Source organism: Tauraco erythrolophus, unplaced genomic scaffold (assembly GCF_009769465.1).
Source record: "Tauraco erythrolophus isolate bTauEry1 unplaced genomic scaffold, bTauEry1.pri scaffold_62_arrow_ctg1, whole genome shotgun sequence".
Taxonomy (NCBI): Eukaryota; Metazoa; Chordata; class Aves; order Musophagiformes; family Musophagidae; genus Tauraco; species Tauraco erythrolophus.
This window is the reverse complement of record NW_028238630.1, coordinates 171,130-193,413: the sequence shown is the minus strand read 5'-3', so window position 1 is coordinate 193,413 and position 22,284 is coordinate 171,130.

The following is a 22,284-nucleotide window of genomic DNA, read 5'->3' as shown; positions in this document are numbered from 1 at the left end:
TGTGGGGCGGTGACCAGGGGTACCAGACTCTGATGCGATCTGGCACCTGTGACATCGCAGTGATGAGTCCCCACGGTGTGGCGATCAGTGGCGCCAGGCTGGGACACACTCTGGCACCTGTGACATCACTGGGACAAGCCCCCGCAGAGTGGTGACCAGGGGCACCAGTCTGTGATGCACTCTGGCGCCTGTAACATCACTGGGATGAGTCCTCGTGGGGTGGTGACCAGGGTCACCAGGCTGGGATGCGCTCTGGCACCTGTGACATCACCAGGATGAGTCCCCGTGGATCGGTGACCAGGGGCACCAGGCTGGGACCCATTTTTAGGCCTGTGACATCACCGGGACGAGTCCCCGCAGGGCTGTGACCCGGGGTGCCTGCCAGTGATTTGCTCTGGCACCTGTGACATCCCCCAGATGAATGCCCCCTGGGCGCTCAATAGGGGCACCAGGCTGGGACGTGCTCTGGCACCTATGACATAACCAGCACAAGTCCCCATGGGGCAGTGAACAGGGGAGCCAGTACGTGAAATGCTCTGGCTCCTGTGACATCACCAGGATGAGTCCCAGTGGAGTGGTGACCAAGGGCGCCAGACTGGGACGCATACTGGCACCTGTGACATCACTGGGATGATTCCCCATGCGGCGGTGACCACGGACGCCAAGCTATGATGCACTCTGGTGCCTGTGACATCACCAGGACGAGTCCCCTCGGTGCGGTGACCAAGGGCGCCTGGATGGGACATGCTCTGGCACTTGTGACATCACCAGGACGAGCCCCTGTGGGATGGTGACCAGGGGTGCCAGGCCAAGACGCGCTATGGCATCTGTGACATCACCAGAATGAGCCCTCATGGGGTGCTGACCAGGGGTGCCAGCTTGGGATGCGCACTGGTGCCTGTGACATCACCGAGACAAATCCCCATGGGGCGCTGACAAGGGGTGCCAGCTTGGGATGCACTCTGACACCTGCGACATCATCTTTACAAGTCTCTTTAGGGCGCTCACCAGGGGTGCCAGTCTGTGATGCCCTCTGCCACCTGTGACATCACTGGGATGAGTCTTCATGGTGTGCTGACCAGGGGTGCCAGGCTGGGTCGTGCACTGGTACCTGTGACATCACCGAGACAAATCTCCGTGGGGGCGCTGACCAGGGGCACCAGGCTGAGATGCACTCCGGCGTCTGTGACATCACCAGAATGAGCCCTCATGGGGCGCTGTAGAGAGGCATCAGGTTAGGATGCTCTCTGGCACCTGTGAAATCACCAGAACATGTCCCCATGGGACGGTGACCAGGTATGCCAGTTTCTGATGTGCTCTGCTGCCTGTGACATCACTGGGATGAGTCTTTGTGTGTGCTGACCGGGAGTGCCAGGCTGGGTCACACACTGGTGCCTGTGACATCACCAAGCCGATCCCCGTGGGGCGCTGACCAGGGGTGATAGGCTGAGACGCGCTCTGGTGCCTGTGACATCACTGGGGTGAGTCTCCATGGTGTGCCGACCAGGGGCACCAGGTTGGGAAGCGCTCTGGCACCTGTAACATCACCAGGACGAGTATATATCAGATTTTATTCATGACAGGATATAAATTCATAGACAGACGGTGATAGTGACTGACTACAAAAACAACTTTAATTAAAATACTGCAGTGATAATATAAAACTATTACTGATCAGTGATAATACTAAATAGCTAGTAAGACGTTAGTAAGTAAATGCGCATAACACAGAGCTCTTACCCAGTAGGCATCCCTATGGGGGGGAGAAGAGAGGTTCAGCCCGGTGGACTGATCCCAGACATTTCAACAGAGGGGCTTCTCCCTAGCATCCCCTTTGTCTTTTGCCATTTTATACCTTTTTCATTTCTTTTATGTGGAGCTCGAGTGACTCTAGTCATACATAACTGTATTAGAATTGGTGTAAATTTCTCTCGTGAGGGGTGGTCGCAGCTCGGAGGTGGGTGGAGGTGTGATTTAATAGCTAAAGGACACGATTTGGCCATGACTGCTGAGGCAGCGGTTGTGACTCATCTTTATCCTCACCAGACACCCCTTTTCCCAGATAACAGGAATGAACTGTGATACCTCCGTACCGCTCTAATCCCCATTTCAAGGGTATTACGTAGGCCTTGTTTGTTCCTGGGAGCAGCAGCTGTGTCTCATCTCAGAGCTGCTCTGATATTACAGTTTATGTTGAGCTGTAGCTGAATTTTGGGGGAAAATGTTATCCCATTCCCCTCCAATTTCTGTTATTTTCCCACAGTGCAGAGGCCAGAGCCTCAGTTCTCTTGTATTCACTACAGGGCAAAGGGCTAGTCAGCACCAGCCACGATTTTCCCTCATGGAATTTCTGGTTTCGGGGGAATCACTGGATGTTTTGGAATCCAGACCTGGGCCTTTGCATGACTGAGAAAGTGAAAAGTTTTCTTTTGGTGACTACGGAAAGTGCAGAGGCCAGAGCCCCAGTTCTCTTGGTGCATTCACTAGAGAGCAAAGGGCTAGTGAGAACCAGGCAATGCTTTCCCTCCTGGCACCCTACAGTTTGGGAGGAATCACTGGATGTTTAAGAATTTGGAGGTGGTCTTTTGCGCGAATGAGAAAGGGAATGTTACTTCAGGTGACATAAGATAGGACAGATGCCAGAGCCCCTGTTCTCTTGGTGCATTCACAAGAGGGCAAAGTGCTAGTGTTCTCTCCTGGCACCTTTGGTTTGGGAAAAATCACTGAGCGTTTAAGAATTCAGAGCTGGGCTTTTGTGCGAAAGAGAAACTGAAGGAGACGAAGGACAATTTGGAGGCCAGAGCCCCAGTTCTATTAGTGCGTTCACTACAGGGCAAAGGGCGAGTGAGAACCAGCCAAGGTTTTCCTTCATGGCATTTTTGGTTTCGGGGGAATCACTGGATGTTTTAGAATCCAGACTTGCGTCTTTGCACGATTGAGAAGGTGAAAAGTATTCTTTCGGTGACTACGGAAAGTGCAGAGGCCAGAGCCCCAGTTCTCTTGGTGCATTCACTACAGGGCAAAGGGCTAGTGAGAACCAGCCAAGATCTTCCCTCGTGGCACCTTTGGTTTGGGAGGAATCACTGGATGTTTAAGAATTCGGAGTCGGTCTTTTGCATGATAAAGAAAGTAAAATGTTTTTAGGTGACATAGGAAAGAGCATAGCCCAGAGCCCGGGAACATGGTGGGAGCTGTAGACCAGTGGCATGCTGGGAGCTGTAATCCCATGGCATGCTGTGAGCTATAGTACCGGGACATGCTGGAAGCTGTCATCCCAGGGCAAAGGGCTAGTGAGAACAAGCCAAGATTTTCTATCCTAGCATCTTTTGTTTGGGAGAAATCACTGGACATTTAATAATCCGGAGCTGCTATTTTGCGCAAATGAGAAACTGAAAGGTATTCTTTCAATGACTAAGGAAATTTCGAAGGCCAGAGCCCCAGTTTTCTTCATGCTTTCACTAGAGGGCAAATGTCTAGTGAAAACCAGCCAAGGTTTTCCCTCCTGGCGCCTCTGCTGTGGGAGGAATCACTAGATGTTTAAGAATTTGGAGAAGTCCTTTTGTGCGAATGAGAAAGAGAAAAGTGCTTTATGTGACATAGGAAAGTGCAGAAAGCCGAGCCCCGGTTCTTTTGGAGTATTCACTAGAGAGCTAAGGGCTAGTGAGGACCAGCCAAGGTTTTCCCTTTTGCCACCATGGCTGTGGCAGGAATCACTGGACGTTAAAGAATTTGGAGCTGGGCTGTTGAGCGAATGAGAAAGTGAAAGGTGTTTTATGGGATTGAGGAGAGTGCAGAGGCCAGAGCCACAGTTCTCTTGGTGAATTCACAGGTGCCAGAGCTCATCCCAACCTGACGCCCCTCTTCACTGCCCCACGAGGACTCGTCCTTGTGATGTCAAATACGCCATAACGTGTCTCAGCCTGGCGCCCCTGGTCATCGCCCCATGGGGACTTGTCCCGGTGATGTCACTGGCCTAAGAATGGGTCCCAGCCTGGTGCCCTTGTTCACCAACCCACGGGGACTCGTCCCAGTGATGTCACAGGCGCAAGAGCACATCCCAGCTTGGAGCCCCTGGTCACCGCCCCAAGGGGAGTCGTCTCAGTGATGTCACAGGCGCCAGAGTGTGTCCCAGCCTGGCGCCCCTGGTCAGCACCCCGCGGGGACTCATCTTGATGATGTCACAGGTGCCAAAACGCGTCCCAGACTGGAGCCCCGGTAACCGTCCCACAGGCACTCATCCCAGTGATGTCACAGGCACCAGTGCGCGACCCAGCCTGACGCCCCTGACCACCGCCCCACAGGGACTCGTCCCGGTGCTGTCACAGGCACCAGAGCAAATCCCAGACTGGCACCCCTGGTGACCGTCCCACGGGGACTCGTCCTGGTGATGTCACAGGTGCCAGACCGCATCTCAACCTGGCACGCCTTGTCACCGCATCACATGCACTCTTCCCGGTGATGTCACAGGTGTCAGAACGGGTCCCAGCCTGGCGCCCTTTGTCGCCGACCCACGGGGACTCGTCCTGGTGATGTCACAGGTGCCAGACCGCATCTCAGCCTGGCACGCCTTGTCACCGCATCACACGCACTCTTCCCGGTGATGTCACAGGCATCAGAATGGGTCCCAGCCTGGTGCCCTTTGTCGCCGACCCACGGGGACTCGTCCCAGTGCTGTCAGAGGCGCCAGAGCGCGCCCCAGCTTGGATCCCATTGTCACCGCCCTGCGGGGACTTGTCCTGGAGATGTCACAGGCACCAGAATGTTTCATATACAGGCACCCCTGGTCAGCACGCCACGAGGACTCGTCCTGATGATGTCACAGGACCCAGAGTGAGCCCCAGCCTGGTGCCCCTGGTCAGAGCCCCACGGGGACTTGTACTGATGATGTCACAGGCACCAGAGCGCATCACAGACTGGCGCCCCTGGTCTTCGCCCCGGGGGAAGTCGTGCTAGTGATGTCACAGGCACCAAAGCGCGTCCCTACCTGGCGCCTCTGGTCACCACACCACGGGGACTCATCCCAGTGATGTCACAGGCGACACAGCGCATCACAGCATGGTGTCCAGGGTAACCACACCACGTGAATTCGTCCCGGTGATGTCACAGGCGCCAGAGAAACTCTGAAACTGGTGCCCCTGGTGAGTGCCCCTTGGGCACTCGTCCCAATAATGCCTCAGACGCCAGAGTGCATCACGGCCTGGCTTCCTTGGTCATCGCCCCACGGGGACTCGTCCCGGTGATGTCAGAGGTGCCAGAGCGCGTCCCAGCCTGGCGCCCGTGGTTCACTGCCCCACAGGGACCCGTCCCGGTGATGTCACAGGCACCAGTGCACGTAACAGACTGGCAACCCTGGTCACCGCACCACGGGGACATGTCCTGGTGATGTCACAGGTGCCAGAGCTCGTCCCAGCCTGCCAGCCCTGATCATTGCCCCACAGGCACTCATCGCGGTGATGTAACAGTTTTCAGAACAGGTCTCAGCCTGGCGCCTTTGATTATTGCCTCATGGGGATTCGTCCCGGTGATGTCACAGGCGCCAGAGTGCATCAGACACTGGCACCCCTCGTCTTCGCCCCACGGGGACTCGTCCCAATAATGTCACAGGTGCCAGAGTGCGTCATAGCCTGGTGCTCCTGGTCACTGAACCACGTGGTCATGTCCTGGTGGTGTCACAGGTGCCAGAGCACATCCCAGCCTTGCGCCCCTAGTGAGCACCCAGGGGCACCCTTCCCGGTGATGTCACAGGCACCAGAGCGCATCACGGCCTGGTGCCCTTGGTCACTGTCCCATGGGGACTCATCCTGATGATGTCACAGGCACCAGAGCGCGTCCAAGTCTGGCGCCTCTTGTCACCGCCCTGCAGGGACTCCTCCCGGTGATGTCACAGGAGCCAGAGCGTGTCCCATCCTGGCACCCCTCATCACCACCCCATGGGTGTCGCAGTCATACTGAGGACGGAGAGAAAAATGACATAGAATTCAGGTCCAGGAGAAAATGCCAAAAGGCCAACTTTTAATTAATTACAAATCCGTATATGTAACATGGTTCGCAAGAATGGCCAAGGCTATTGGTTGCTTGACCATGCACCTCCCGGAGTGATTGGCTGAATGCTACTACACCCATTTCAAAACAACTTTCCCAGTGTACCACAAATAAGACTGCATAACAAGCTACAGGTGCAAGATAAAGTCTTGGTTTAGAAAAACCTCAAACTGTTTTGCAGCTAGCCTGCATGGGAAAAAGAACTTTCCCAGGACAGTGCAGCAGCTGGAAAATTTCTCTGCTTCTAGCTTTTTAGTATCCACACATGGGGACTCGTCCCAGTGAAGTCACAGGTGCCACAGCACGTCCCATCCTGGCGCCCTTTTTGAGCGCCCCAGAGGGACTCATCCTGGTGATGTTACAGGTGCCAGAGCACATCACAGACAGACACCCTTGATCATCGCCCCACTAGGACTCATCCTGGTCATGTCACAGACACCAGAGTGCGCCCCATCCTGGCACCCGTGATCCGCACTCCACAGGGACTCGTCCTAGTGATGTCACATTTGCCAGATTGCATACCAGCCTGGTGTCCCTGGTCTCTACCCTGCGGGGACTCTTCCCGCTGATGTCACAGGTGCCAGAGCACATCACAGCCTGGCACCCCTGGTAACAGCCCCACAGAACTCATCTCGGTGATGTCACGGGTGCCAGAGCGTATCATGGCCTGGCGCCTCTGGTCACCGCCTCACATGCACTCGTCCTTGTGATGTCACTGGCGACAGAGCACGTGACAGTCTTGCATCTCTGGTCACCATCCCACGAGGACTCGTCCCGGTGATGTCACAGGCACCAGAGCACGTACCAGCCTGGCGCCCCTGGTCACCGCCCTGCCAGGACTCGTGCCGGTGATGTCACTGGCGCCAGAGCGTATCACAGCCTCGCGCCTCTTGTCACCGCCTCACATGAACTCGTCTCAGTGATGTCACAGGTGCCAGAATGCGTCTCAGCATGGCGCCCCTGGTCACCTAACCACGGGGACTCGTCCTCGTGATGTCACAGTCGCCAGAGCACATCCTAGCCTGGCGCCGCTGGTCAGCGCCTCACAAGGACTCGTCTTGATGATGTCACAAGTGTCAGAGCGCGTCTCAGTGTGGCGCCCTTCGTCATCGCCCCAAGGGGACTTGTCCTCGTGATGTCACAGGCGGCAGAGCGCATTCCAGCCTGTCGCCCCTGGAATGTGCGCCGTGGGGACTCGTCCTGATGATATCACAGGTGACAGATCGCATCCGAGATGGCGCCCACTGGTCACCGTCCCACGGGGACTCATCATGGTTATGTCACAGGTGCCAGAGTGCGCCCCATCCTGGCACCCGTGATCCGCGCTCCACAGGGACTCGTCCTAGTCATGTCACAGGCGCCAGATCGCATAACAGCCTGGCACCCCTGGTCTCTACGCTGCGGGGACTCTTCCCAGTGATGTCACAGGCGCCAGATCGCATCACAGCCTGGAACTCCTGGTAACAGCCCCGCAGGAACTCATCTCACTGATGTCACAGGTGCCAGAACGTATCACGGCCTGGCGCCTCTGGTCACCGCCTCACAAGCACTCGTCCTGGTGATGTCACTGGTGCCAGAGCACGTCACATCCTGGCGCCCCTGGTCACAATCCCACAGGGACTTGTTCCGGTGATGTCACAGGCAGCACAGCGCATCACAGTCTGGCACCTCTAGTCACCATCCCACGGGGTCTCGTCTCCGTGATGTCACAGATACTGGAACACATCTCAGCCTGGCGCCCCTGGTCAGCGCCCTGTGGGACTTGTCCTGGTGGTGTCACAGACGACAGAGTGCATCACGGCCTGGCGTCCTTGGTCACCGCCCTGCGAGGACTCCTCCCAGTGATGTCACAAGAGCCAGAGTGTGTCCCATCCTGGCACCCCTCGTCACCACCCCATGGGTGTCGCAGTCGTACCAAGGACGGACAGAAGAATGACATAGAATTCAAGTCCAGGAGAAAATGCCAAAAGGCCAACTTTTAATTAATTACAAATCCGTATATGTAACATGGTTTGCAAGAATGGCCAAGGCTATTGGTCGCTTGACCATGCACCTCCCGGAGTGATTGGCTGAATGCTACTACACCCATTTCAAAACAACTTTCCCAGTGTACCATAAATAAGACTGCATAACAAGCTACAGGTGCAAGATAAAGTCTTGGTTTAGAAAAACCTCAAACTGTTTTGCAGCTAGCCTGCATGGGAAAAAGAACTTTCCCAGGACAGTGCAGCAGCTGGAAAATTTCTCTGCTTCTAGCTTTTTAGTATCCACACTCGGGGACTTGTCCCAGTGAAGTCACAGGCACCACAGCACGTCCCATCCTGGCGCCCTTTTTGAGCACCCCAGAGGGACCCCTCCCGGTGATGTCACAGGTGCCAGAGCGCATTCCAGCCTGGCACCTCTGATCACTGCCCCACGAGGACTCGTCCTGGTAATGTCACAGACACCAGAGTGCGCCCCATCCTGGCACCCCTGATCGGTGCCCCACGGGCACTCGTCCATGTGATGTCACAGGTGCCAGTGTGCATCTCAGCCTGGCATGCCTGGTAACAGCCTGTTCTGGGTTGAGCCGGGAAAGGGTTAATTTTTTTTTTTTTCTTTTTCACGGGAAGCTGAAAGGGACACGGTTCAGGCAGCTGACCCAGCCTGGCCAATGGCTATTCTATACCATGTGGCGTCATGCTCAGGGTATATATTGGTGGAGCAGCCGGGGGAGGGGTTCGCTTCGGTGATCGGGAGCGGGCGGTGCGTCGTGTTTCGCGTGCGGTCGGTTCATATTGTTTTCGCGTTTATACGTTCAGAGTTGTTTACCCTGTTTTGTTTTTTTTTTTTCTTTTCCTTTTCCTGATATTGTTCTATTAAATCATCCTTATCCCAACCTACTGGTCTCACCCCTCTCGTTCTGATTTTTCTCCTCCCATCCCGCCGGAGGGAGGAGTTGAGCGAGCGGCAGCGTGGTAGCTCAGCCGTCGGCTGAGCTAAACCACGACAGTCCTTTTTGGCGCCCAACGTGGGGCTCGAAGGGTTGGGATAACGACAGAGCCAAATTTGTTATACATGTTTATTGTGTTAATAGTGATTGATCATAATGTTGTTCTGGTTGCTTTCGTGGTGGTTTTCCGCAATTCCCTACATGCCCTATGTACTATTTGTGATGATGTTTATGACGGTTGGGAGATGGCTCAGGGCCCTCCTGGCACTGTACGGGATAACGAGGGCTTATGGTCCGGCCGTGGCGCTGGCCACGCGGCTGGGCTGCTCCGTGTACGCGGTGTTGGCATCGTGCCCGTATCTCGGGCGCCACTTCCCGGAATTTTTTGGTAATCGCGCCCAACTGGCGGGGGAGGCGGGGGAGTCGGGGGACGATCCCATCCACCGGCCCTTCAGCCCGCCCTTCTCGTTCGGGCCGGGTACAACAGCCTTTGAGGATTTTGAATGTCCCGGGGGTGTGCTGGCCATCATGGTCCTACTGCTGCTTGTCTGGAACGGGTTTCAGGTCCTGTCTGGGGTTAAAGAGTTACTCAAAAAACTCAAGACATGTGCCCCAAGGCAGGACAGTTACAAGTGGCACGGTGTGTGGGAAGACATGGGGAAATTCCTAGAACAGTGGGCACCTCAAGTGTTTTGGGAATTCATCCCCGAACAAGTACAGAGCCCTGACAAACTGATAGAGCAATTGGGAAAAGTGTGCTGTCGCTCTGGCAATTCCAGGGACACACAGCTCACTGCAGTGTGCTGGGGCCTGGCCCATGCCTACCGAGTGGCCGTGTCTAATACTGTTCAGCACCCTCAAAGTAGGGAGGAAGTCCCTGAATCTGGTAAGAGCATGACAGATGCTGCAGCTGAGCTGGGGAACCCACCTGTTCCCCTGTCAGTGGCCCCTGTACAGAAAAGAAAGTGCCTAAAGAAAACAGCTCGCTTAGTAAGGGATGAAAATGAACCAGGACAATCACAAAAACAGGAGGAAGAGGTAGAACCCACATATGTGACGGTGATCATCCGATCACTGTCGCAAGGTGAGCTGCGAGATATGCGAAAGGATTTTAGCCGCCTTCCAAACGAGAACATTGTTACCTGGCTGCTCCTGTGCTGGGATAACGGGGCCAATGGCCTGGAACTAGATAGTAGGGAAGCTAGGCAGCTGGGATCCCTGTCTAGGGAAGGGGGCATTGACAAAGCAATTGGAAGGAAAACACAAACACTCAGCCTCTGGAGGCGGCTTTTGTCAAGTGTGAAAGAAAGGTACCCCTTCAAAGACGATATCACATGTCGCCCAGGGAAGTGGATTGGCATGGAAAGTGGCATACAGTACCTGAGGGAGTTAACTGTGGTGGAGGTAATTTATGGTGACCTGAATAATGAGCAGTCACCCCTAGATCCAGATGAAATCCCATGCAGTCAGTTCATGTGGCGAAAATTCCTACGAAGTGCACCACCATCATATGCCAACTCGTTGGCAATATTAGCTTGGAAAGAAGGTGAAGAACAAACGGTGCAGGATGTGGCTGCTCTACTCCGGCAATACGAAGGAAGTGTTTCTTCCTCCGTACAGGCCTGCGTTGCGGGTTTGGAGAAACTGTCACAGGAGTTCCACCAATTCAAAGATGACATGTCCGACTCTCCACCTGCACGGACCTGTGTCTCAGCTATTAGAAGCAAGCGTTCCCCTAATCAAGAGAGAGAATACAGAGTGTACACACCTCGAGGCAGCCTCTGGTTTTTCCTGCGTGACCACGGAGAGGACATGAGGAAGTGGGATGGGAAACCTACCTCGACCCTAAGGGCACAGGTACAGGAACTGAAGGGAAAAACGGTCATAAAAGGGGATTCTTCCAGGAAAAGTGTTGCTTCGGTCTCCAGTGGGCAGCGCCCCAGACAGTATAGAAGGGCTGACTCCATCTCTGATCCTCTTGAAGGCACCTCTAATTTGTTCGTACAGAAGGAGCGTGATGAATACAGTGACCAGGACTAGAGGGGCCCTGCCTCCAGCCAGGGGGAGGAGAGGGATAACAGGATTTATCGGACAGTATGGATTCGATGGCCTTGCACATCAGACCCAGAGCAATATAAGGCTTTAGTGGACACCGGTGCACAATGCACCCTAATGCCTTCACACCATAAAGGGGCAGAACCCATTTGTATTTCGGGAGTTACAGGGGGATCCCAACAGCTGACTGTGGTGGAAGCTGAAATGAGCCTAACTGGGACTGACTGGCAAACACACCATGTTGTTACTGGTCCAGAGGCCCCGTGCATCCTGGGCATAGACTACCTCAGGAGGGGGTACTTCAGGGACCCAAAAGGGTATCGGTGGGCTTTTGGTGTAGCTGCTGTGGAGACGGAGGAAATTGAACAGTTGTCTGCCTTGCCTGGTCTCTCGGAGGACCCTTCTGTTGTGGGATTGCTGAGAGTTAAAGAACAACAGGTTCCAATTGCTACCACGACGGTGCACCGGCGGCAATACCGCACCAACCGAGACTCTCTGGTTCCCATCCATCAGTTGATCCGCCAACTGGAGAGTCAAGGGGTGATCAGTAAAACTCATTCCCCCTTCAACAGTCCCATATGGCCAGTGCGGAAGCCCAACGGGGAGTGGAGATTAACAATAGACTATCGTGGCCTGAATGAAGTTACACCGCCGCTGAGTGCCGCTGTGCCAGATATGCTAGAACTCCAATACGAACTGGAGTCAAAGGCAGCCAAGTGGTACACCACAGTTGACATCGCTAATGCATTTTTCTCAATCCCTTTGGCACCAGTGTGCAGGCCACAGTTCGCTTTTACCTGGAGGGGTGTTCAGTACACCTGGAATCGACTGCCCCAGGGGTGGAAACACAGCCCCACCATTTGCCATGGGCTGATTCAAAATGCACTGGAACAGGGTGAGGCTCCGGAACACCTGCAGTACATCGATGACATTATCATATGGGGTAACACAGCCGAAGAAGTTTTGGAGAAAGGGAAGAAAATAGTTCGGATCCTTCGGAAGGCTGGTTTCGCCATAAAACGAAGTAAAGTCAAGGGACCTGCACAGGAGATCCAGTTCTTAGGAATAAAATGGCAGGATGGGCGTCGCCACATTCCGGTGGAAGTCATCAACAAAATAGCAGCTATGTCTCCACCAACTACTAAGAAAGAAACACAAGCCTTCCTAGGTGTTGTGGGGTTTTGGAGAATGCACATTCCAAGTTACAGCCTAATTGTGAGCCCTCTTTACCAAGTGACTCGGAAGAAGAACGATTTTAAATGGGGACCTGAGCAACAACAAGCCTTTGAACAAATTAAACAGAAGATTGTCCATGCGGTAGCCCTTGGGCCAGTCCGGGAAGGACAAGATGTAAAAAACGTTCTCTACACTGCAGCCGGGAGAATGGCCCTGCTTGGAGCCTTTGGCAGAAAGCACCAGGGGAGACTCGAGGTCGACCACTTGGGTTTTGGAGTCAAGGATACAGAGGATCCGAAGCCCACTACACTCCAACTGAAAAAGAGATACTGGCAGCATATGAAGGAGTCCGAGCTGCTTCAGAAGTGGTTGGTACTGAAACGCAGCTCCTCCTGGCACCCCGACTGCCAGTGCTGGGTTGGATGTTCAAAGGAAGGATCCCCTCCACGCATCATGCAACTGATGCTACGTGGAGTAAGTGGGTTGCACTCATCACACAAAGGGCCCGAATAGGAAACCCCAGTCGCCCAGGAATCTTGGAAGTCATCACAAACTGGCCAGAAGGTAAAGATTTTGAAATGTTACCAGGGGAGAAAGTATCGCGTGCTGAGGAGGCCCCACCATATAATAAACTCTCAAAGAGTGAAAAACGGTGTGCTCTGTTCACGGATGGGTCCTGCCGCATTGTAGGGAGACATCGGAAGTGGAAAGCAGCTGTGTGGAGCCCTATGCAACGAGTTGCAGAAGCTGCTGAAGGAGGTGAATCGAGTCAGTTTGCAGAGGTAAAAGCCATCCAGCTGGCCTTAGATATTGCTGAGCGAGAAAAGTGGCCAATACTGTACCTCTATACTGACTCGTGGATGGTGGAAAATGCTTTGTGCGGGTGGATTCAGCAGTGGAAGCAGAACAACTGGCAACGCAGAGGCAAACCCATCTGGGCTGCCCCATTGTGGCAAGACATTGCTGCACGGATTGAAAAACTAGTTGTGAAGGTACGGCACGTGGATGCTCACGTACCCAAGAGTCGAGCAACTGAAGAACACCAAAACAACCAACAAGTGGATCAGGCTGCTAGGATTAAAATTGCTCAGGTGGATCTAGACTGGCAGCATAAAGGCGAAAAATTTTTAGCTCGGTGGGCCCATGATACGTCAGGCCATCAAGGAAGGGATGCCACATACAAATGGGCTCACGACCGAGGGGTGGATTTAACCATGGACTATTGCGCAGGTTATCCACGAGTGTGAGACGTGTTGCGATCAAGCAGGCCAAGCGGTTAAAGCCTTTTTGGTACGGAGGCCGATGGTCCAAGTATAAGTATGGGGAGGCCTGGCAGATTGATTACATCACACTCCCACAAACTCGCCAAGGTAAGCGTCATGTACTCACAATGGTGGAAGCAACAACTGGATGGCTGGAGACCTACGCTGTGCCCCATGCCACTGCCCAAAGCACTATTCTGGGCCTCGAGAAACAAGTCCTGTGGCGACATGGCACCCCAGAAAGAATCAAGTCGGACAATGGGACTCACTTCCGTAATAATCTCATAGACACTTGGGCCAAGGAACATGGCATCGAGTGGGTATACCACATCCCTTATCACGCGCCAGCCTCGGGGAAAATTGAGCGATACAATGGGCTGCTAAAAACAACACTAAAAGCAATGGGTGGTGGAACTTTCAAACACTGGGATACCCATTTAGCAAAGGCCACTTGGCTAGTTAACACTAGAGGTTCTGCCAGTCGACCCGGTCCTGCCCAATCAAAACTCCCATGTGTTGTAGATGGGGACAAGGTCCCTGTAGTGCATGTAAAGAATATGTTGGGGAAGGCAGTCTGGGTTAGTCCCACCTCGGGCAAAGGCAAATCCATTCGTGGGATTCCTTTTGCCCAAGGACCTGGGTGCACTTGGTGGGTGATGCAAAAGGATGGGGAAGTCCGATGTGTACCCCAGGGGGATTTGATTCTGGGAGAAAATAGCCCATGAATTAAATTGTATTACGTTAAGGACACACACTGGTCACAGACCAGAGCGCGGTTTTCTTTTTTTTTTTGTGTTCATGTTCCCAGGAACAGAATTAAGACTCGGAGTCAAGCGCCAAAACAACTTTATTGGAAAGGGAAAAGAAAGATGCAGAGAAGGGAAGAGTTGGAGGAGAGCTGCCACCATGGAATTGCAGTGTCCCAACAGCCCAACTCCTTGAGCAGGTGGATGCGATGTCCCCAGTCCTGCTTGGCTCCACCCACTACCTGGCGGTGATGCGCATGCCCAGTGCTGTCACTCGAGACGCCACCAGGGATCTTCGATGGTCTCCAGGCCCCTCTGCTTTGGGACCCCAGGGTCTGGGTGCACGCTAGTTTTCCTGGATTCCACTCTCAGGTCCGTGGGAGGGCAGGAGATCTTGGACACAGCCAGTGGTCTTCCTTCCCGACAATCTTCGGACGGACATCCGCGACTGGTGTTTCTTCAAAAAAAAATGGTTCTCCATGGTGGCACAAGTGATAGAGATAGAGAAAGAAAGAAGAAAAGAGATGGCGCGCAACAACAATTTTCAATGTGGAAATAGAGACTTAACAATTTTAAACCTGATTAACATTGATGAACAACGATAGCTAACAACAGTTTTCAACGTTAGAACAGAGACTTAACATTTTTTTTTTTTTTTTTCTTTAACATCTAATTAACATTGACTAGTAACAACATTTGGTGGCTCTGACGCCTCGGGAGCAGGCTGCGGAGATGGCCTACATGGACAGCGACAACAACAAAAACGTTCCCGGGGAAACACCCACATAATCACAAACACAACAATTAGAAGTAAAGTCAAGCAATAAATTGGAAAGAATATTGGCATAAATTTCATCATTCTTCTTACGTTTTTTTTGAAGATATAAAGCAACACAACTCTGCCCTCGCGATCCACGCAGCCTGCTGCCCTGGACTGTTGAATTCTGGGATAGTGTGCGCAGCAGAAAATTCATTTCCACGCCCCCTGTCCAGAGTGCATGAGTGGTTTGGAATTAGAACGAGTTTTCGGCAATCCACGTCCAGCGACTTTTCCTGAGACTGACATCTCCGACCCACAGTCAAGGATCGTGCCGGACACACCAGCCACGAGCTCCAGATGCAGCGTGCAACAACCTGATACTGCACACCGCCTCGCCTGACCTGAAGAACTGTTGGGATAAAGGGGCCCCGAAATCGCGGACTAAATGAACTCAACGGACATGTTAGAGGGATGGTCCATAAATTAAGGGGATTAATTGGAAGATGTATGTTCTGAGCATGATGCAGATGGTATAGAATAAGGGGTGGATAATGTTCTGGGTTGGGCCAGGAAAGGGTTAAATTTTTTTTTTTTCTTTTTCACGGGAAGCTGAAAGGGACACGGTTCAGGCAGCTGACCCAGCCTGGCCAATGGCTATTCTAGACCATGTGGCGTCATGCTCAGGGTATATATTGGGGGAGCAGCCGGGGGAGGGGTTCGCTTCAGTGATCGGGAGCGGGCGGTGCATCGCGTTTCGCATGCGGTCAGTTCGTATTGTTTTCGCGTTTATACGTTCAGAGTTGTTTACCCTGTTTTGTTTTTTTTTTCTTTTCCTTTTCCTGATATTGTTCTATTAAATCATCCTTATCCCAACCTACTGGTCTCGCCCCTCTCGTTCTGATTTTTCTCCTCCCATCCCGCCGGAGGGAGGAGTTGAGCGAGTGGCAGCGTGGTAGCTCAGCCGCCGGCTGAGCTAAACCACGACACAGCCCCGCTGGAACTCATCCCAGTGATGTCACACATGCCAGAGGCTATCAAGGTCTGGCACCTCTAATCACCGCCTCCCATACACTTGTCCCGGTGATGTCACAGGCACCAGAGCACATCACATCCTAGTGCACCTGATCACAACCCCATGGGAACCGGTCCCACTGATGTCACAGGTGCAAGAGTGCATTACAGACTCACGCCCCTGATCACCGTCGCACGGGGACTCCTCCCGGTGATGTCACAAAGCACCAGAGTGCATCCCAGCCTGACGCCCCTGATCAGCTTGCGGTGGGGACATGTCCCTGTGATGTCACAGGCACCAGAGCAAGTCCCAGCCTGGTGCCCCTGGTCTCTGTCCCTCAGGGAATCATCTCAGTGATGTCACAGTCTCCAGAAGGTATCACGGCCTGGTGCCTCTGTCACTGCCACACAGACACTCGTCCCTGTGATGTCACAGGTGCCAGAGCACGTCACAGCCGGGTGCCCCTGGTCACCGCCCCGTGGGGGATCATCCCTGTGATGTCACAGTTCCCAAAGCCCATCTCAGCCTGGCGCACCTTGTCACCGCACCACGTGGACTCATCACGCTGATGTCACAGGCGCCAGAGTGCATCACAGACTGGCACCCCTGGTCACCACCCCACAGGGACCAGTCCCAGTGATGTCACAGGCACCAGTGTGCATCCCAGCCTGGCACCTTTTTCCCTACACCTCGGGGACTCATCCCGTTGATGTCACAGGCACCAGAGTGCGCCCCATCCTGGCACCCCAATCCGCGCCCCGCGGGGACTCGTCCTGGTGATGTCACAGTTGCCAGAGTGCGTTCCAGCCTGGCACCCCTACGCACTGCCCTGCCGGGACTAGTCCCGGTAATGTTAAAGGCGCCAGAGCGCATCCCAGCCTGGCACCCCTTGTCACCGTCCCACGGAGACTCATGCCAGTGATGTCACAAGCAGCAGAGCGCGTCCCAGCCTGGCGCCCCTGGTCAGTGTCCCACGGGCACTCGTCCTGGTGATGTCACAGGCGCCAGAGTGCGTCCCAGCCTGGTGCCCCTTGTCACTGCCCTGCGGGGACTCCTCTCAGTGATGTCACAGGTGCCCGAGCACCTAACAGGCTGCTGTCCCTGATCACCGTCCCACAGGGACTTGTCCCGGTGCTGTCACAGGCGCCAGAGCAAATCCCAGACTGGCACCCCTGGTCACCGTCCCACAGGGACTCGTCCCGGTGATGTCACAGTTGCCAGAACGCGTACCAGCCTGGCATCCCTGATTAGTAACACATGGGGACTCGTCCCGGTGATGTCACAGGCACCAGAGCATCTAACAGACTGGTGTCCTTGGTCATCACCCCATGGGGACTCGTCCCAGTGATGTCACAGGCACCAGAGCGCATCCCCGCCTTGCGTCCCTGGTCACCGCCCCACGGGGATTCATCCCAGTGATGCCACAGGCACCAGAGCATATCCCAGCCTGGCACCCCTAGCCACTGACCCATGGGGAATCGTCCCGGTGATGTCTCTGGTGCCAGAGCGCGTCACATCCTGGCAACCCTAGTCCATGCCTGTGAGCACTCATCCCAGTGTTGTCACAGGTGCCAGAGTGCACACCAGCCTTGTGCCTCTGGTGTCTGTCCTGCGAGGACTCGTCCCGGTGATGTCAAAGGTGCCAGAGAGCGTCCAGACTGGTGCCCTTGTCACCGCCCCATGGGGTCTTGTCCCTGTGCCATCACAGGTGCCAGAGCGCGTCACATCCTAGCACCCCTGGTCACTGCCCCACGAAGACTTGTCCCGGTGATGTCACAGACGCCAGAGCGCATCACTGCCTTGTGCCCCTGGTCACTGCTCCATGGAGACTCTTCCCAGTGATGTCACAGGCACAGTGTCCCAGCCTGGCGCTGATAGGGGATAGGTATAGGAGTAGGCATAATACTGCTTAAGACTATATTAGCTATTATTTCTATGGAGAGTTATAAGAATAGGCATAAGACTACTTAAGAATCTGTGAAATACATAGCTCTGTGAAAGAGCTCTGTGAAATTTTAGAAGTTACCAAATACTAATCCCTGCTTTGAAATACTAACTACCCAAAAAGAAGGCCATTAAGAGAGACAAAATAAATGCTAGCAAGGTTGTAACTCGTGACCTGTAGGGAGAAAGAAAAGACAAAGAGGAGAGATAAGGACTAACAAGAACTAACATTTGTCTTCAAACAATAACAAGTAGGAGACAACCAGATGTCCACTCAAGGACAGGCCGGGAACCGGTTTGGCTCTGCAAGCTCAGCCAAAACAGGAATTCTAGGGAAGAAATGAAAAATACACAGTGAGGGAGACCTATGGCCTTCATCCTGAAGACCCCTGCCCACGACCACCAGGAGGCGTGTCGAGGAGGAGCCTGAGGCAGACCCTGAGGCGGGGCTATGGAAATGATCTCCTGGGGGAGACTGCCCTTTGGGGGAGGGGGTTATGAGTATGTCTGTATAAATACAAGAAAAACTGCTACGGCAGGTGTGCATGTTTGTGGTGGAGCAATCCCCTGTGCATCCAGCGCAGCAATAAACATACCTACTTTACAACTTTCCGAGTTGCCGAGTCTGTTTCCTCTCGTCAGTTTTGGCGAGCCAGGTAGGAGGACTCTCTGTTCGACTGAGGAACCGACTGCGGAGCGGACGCCCGTAGGTGTGCCCCGAGAATGCTCCTCGGAGGAGCCTCCTCTCCCAGCCTATTACCCAGAGGCAGACAAGGACTTCCTGAGCCATGGACAAACAGTATGTTCAGGTAAGAAATGTGCGGAGATGTCCGTGTGTGGGCCTGCTGGTAAAGCGCGTGGAGATGTCCGGCATGCAGTGTTGTCCCCAGGCAGGGCAGAGTGCCCTGTGGTAAGGTAAGGGCCCTGGGGAGTTTGCTGCCTTAGAGGATCAGAGACTGGTGAGCTGGAATGTGTGCCAGCAAGAACCAGAGACTGGGACCAGAGACTGATGAGCTGGAATCCAGATCCGGAGACTGGGCCAGCAAGAACCAGAGACTGGCAGGCCGCTAGTGATCTTGTGAGCAGATCGAGCAAACTCAGAGGCTGTTGCTACTTCCCTAAAGGGTGAGGCACCATTTTGCCCCTTCACTCGGGCGCCTAAACACTGAGTCTGACATAGAGGGGTGGGTAAGTAGTGCAACCTCACAGACTTATGTAATGTTAGCAGCTGCAGGAGGAGTAATAGCTGGATTGGTAATTGTGTGTTATCTGCTGTGTAAATGTTCTGTTGTTCCATGTTTTGTGTAATCGGTGTTTTGGGTTAATGCAAGTAACAAGAGAGGACGTTTCTTTCCAGCCACACCCGGCCCCACACCCCGAAAAGGGTGAGAGGTGCCAGAAAGCAAGGGGGACAATTTGAAATCTCTATGTAGTGTTATCTATTGTAAAATCTGGTACTATGTATTTCATAAAGTTTATACCATTCAAAGTTTATAGCATCTAACATCAGCGCATATAATAAGGCCTTCGATGTTTGTATGAGTTTGCTGGGCTGGCCCTGAGATGTATGATTGTACGATTAATCACTGAGTGAGTGTTCAAGCGAGTGAGACGCAGCCAGGCTGCGGAGCAAGCGTGGAGTTCTGATCCGTGTTCTCCACGAGGAGAGCGGTCGGAGACGAGCGAAACGCGTTATAACGTAAAAACATACACGTGAGTGAGTGAGACGTGCAATTGCGCACGAAGCGAGCGCAGAGTCTGAATCCGCGGTTCTGTTCTCCCGTGAGGGTAAACGGCCGGAGACGGACAAAGCGAGTGACAAACTTAGAAACTGTATTATTACACACATGAGCATTAGGCAGAATGTTTAGGTGCAGTTAAGAGGGAGAAAGGGAGAAACAGAGTAAAGGGAAAGTAAGTGAAATGGGAGGAGGAAAAAGTAAACTTTATGAAAAATCCCCTTTGGGATGTATATTAACACACTTGAAAGACATAGTGGGGCAAGGAGGCACGGAGAATACAAAGAAACTAATCAAATATTGCAACCAATGCTGGCCACTTTATAAGCTAGAAAATGAAGCTAAATGGCCCAGTGAGGGTGGAACACTAGACTATGACACGCTTTTACAATTAATGTGTTGTTCCTAAGAAGGGAAGAAAAATGGGATAAAGTTAAATACGCAGATATGCTCTTTGTTCTCCGAAATAACCCTGAATGACAGAGAGATTGCAGACTAATGCCTCCACGAGATCCCATAGTCCTCGCATTAGAGAAGGAAAACAAGAGGGAGAACAAAAATAAATTAAAAAGCTGCTGCTCAGTCTGCAGCATTGGACAAAGGTGTACCAGAAAAAGTAAAACGCGCTAGGGCACAGAACAAGATCTAACTGATATTTTCAAGCCTCCCCCTCAGTCTCAGGAGCAAAATGAGGACTCAAATGAGACCCCTACTCCTCCAGACAGCCCGATATCCTCCCGCACTAAGAAAAAACGGCTGGCGGCAGCAGAGCAGTCAACAGCACCAATTCTGCAGGCACCCCTCCGGGAAGTAGTAGGACCGGATAGTGGGACAATAAGAATTAAGGTACCATTTTCCTATAATGATTTAAGGGAATGGAAGACAGCTGCTCAGGAATATCGCAGCAATACAGTAAGCACCACCCAAAATCTTAGATTCATAATAAAGCAGTACAACCCTGATTGGAATGATATGCAATTATTGCTAGAATGTTAACTGAGACAAAGAAACAATTAGTCATAAAAGCTGCCGAGGATCTTGCAAAAGATCACTATGAGGCTAGGGGAGGAACAAAAGGAAATGGAATTTCTGCTAGATATGGTGGCAACATATTCTGTTTTAAATCAAGCCTTAATGCCTTTAGGAAATTATTACATTGTAGTAAAAGGAGCAACTGGCCAGAGTGAAAAGGCTTACTTTTTGAACCTTTAAAATATAAACTGGGTAAGCAAGTGGGCATTCATAAATTCTTGTATATGCCAAACTCCCCAAAAGCCCTTTTGGGAAGAGATCTATTAGAACAATTGGGAGCCACGATAAAATTCAAGAAAGGTGAAATTACTCTGGAGGTAAATGATCATCAGTATGTACAAATAATGAGCTTGCTTTTAGTTAATATTCCCACAGAAGGAAAAATCGACACGGAAATCACTGACCAGGTGTATCCAGAAGTTTGGGCAACTGATGTACCAGGATGTGCCACAAATGTCCAGCCAGTGGTAAAAGAAATCATAGAAACAAAATAGCAGAGGATCAATACACTGTGGTTGCTAATCCATATACCCTGTTAACCACTCTGACTCCTGATTTGACTTGGTTTACAGTTTTAGATTTAAAAGATGCCTTCTTTTGCCTCCCTCTCCATGAAGCCAGTCAGAAAATCTTTACTTTTGAATGGGAAAATCCCAAGAGTGGTCGAAAGACCCAGCTCACCTGGACGGTGTTGCCACAAGGTTTTAAGAACAGCCCTACGATTTTCAGAAACCAGCCAGCAAAAGACCTAGAGTCATGGGAACCACCACAAGAAGAAAGAAAAGTATTACAATATGTAGACGACTTCCTTACCGTGACTAAGACCAGAGAATCCTGTGTCATCTGGACTGTAAGTTTACTAAATTTTCTTGGGCTCCAGGGGTACCGGGTTTCTCAGAGAAAGGCACAAATAACATTGCAACAAGTTGCAAATCCTGGGTATGAAATCAGTGCTGGTCAGCGTTTCCTGGGTCAAGCCCGGAAAGAAGCCATATGCCAGACCCCCCAACCATAGACTGTGAAAGAGCTACGAACTTTCTTAGGAATGATGGGGTGGTGTCGGCTCTGGATATACAACTATGACTTGCTTGTTAAACCGCTGTATTCTTTAGTAACATCCAGCCAAAATACCTCCAATGGGATACAGAGCATCCCACCAGCTGAAAAAGGCCCTGGTGTCAGCGCCAGCATTGGGACTTCCTGATGTGAGTAAACCATTTTTCTCAGAGAATAGCATTAGGGATACTGGCATGGGACCTGGGACCATGCAGAAGAGCTGTGAGGTACTTTCCAAACAACTGGATGTTGCCACAAAAGGATGGCCCAGTTGCCTGAGGGCAGTGGCAGCAGTCATCTTGAATATTCAAGAGGCCCGGAAGTTTACCTTAGGCCAGAAAATGACGGTTTTCGTGTCCCACACAGTGTCCACAGTCCTTGAAGCAAAAGGGGGACATTGGCTCTCCCGCAGAGGTTCCTGAGGTATCGAGCCATCATGGTCGAACAGGATGATGTTGAAATTATAACTACTAACATTGTTAACCCAGCTTGATTTCTCAGTGGGAACACTGGAGAACGAGTGAATCG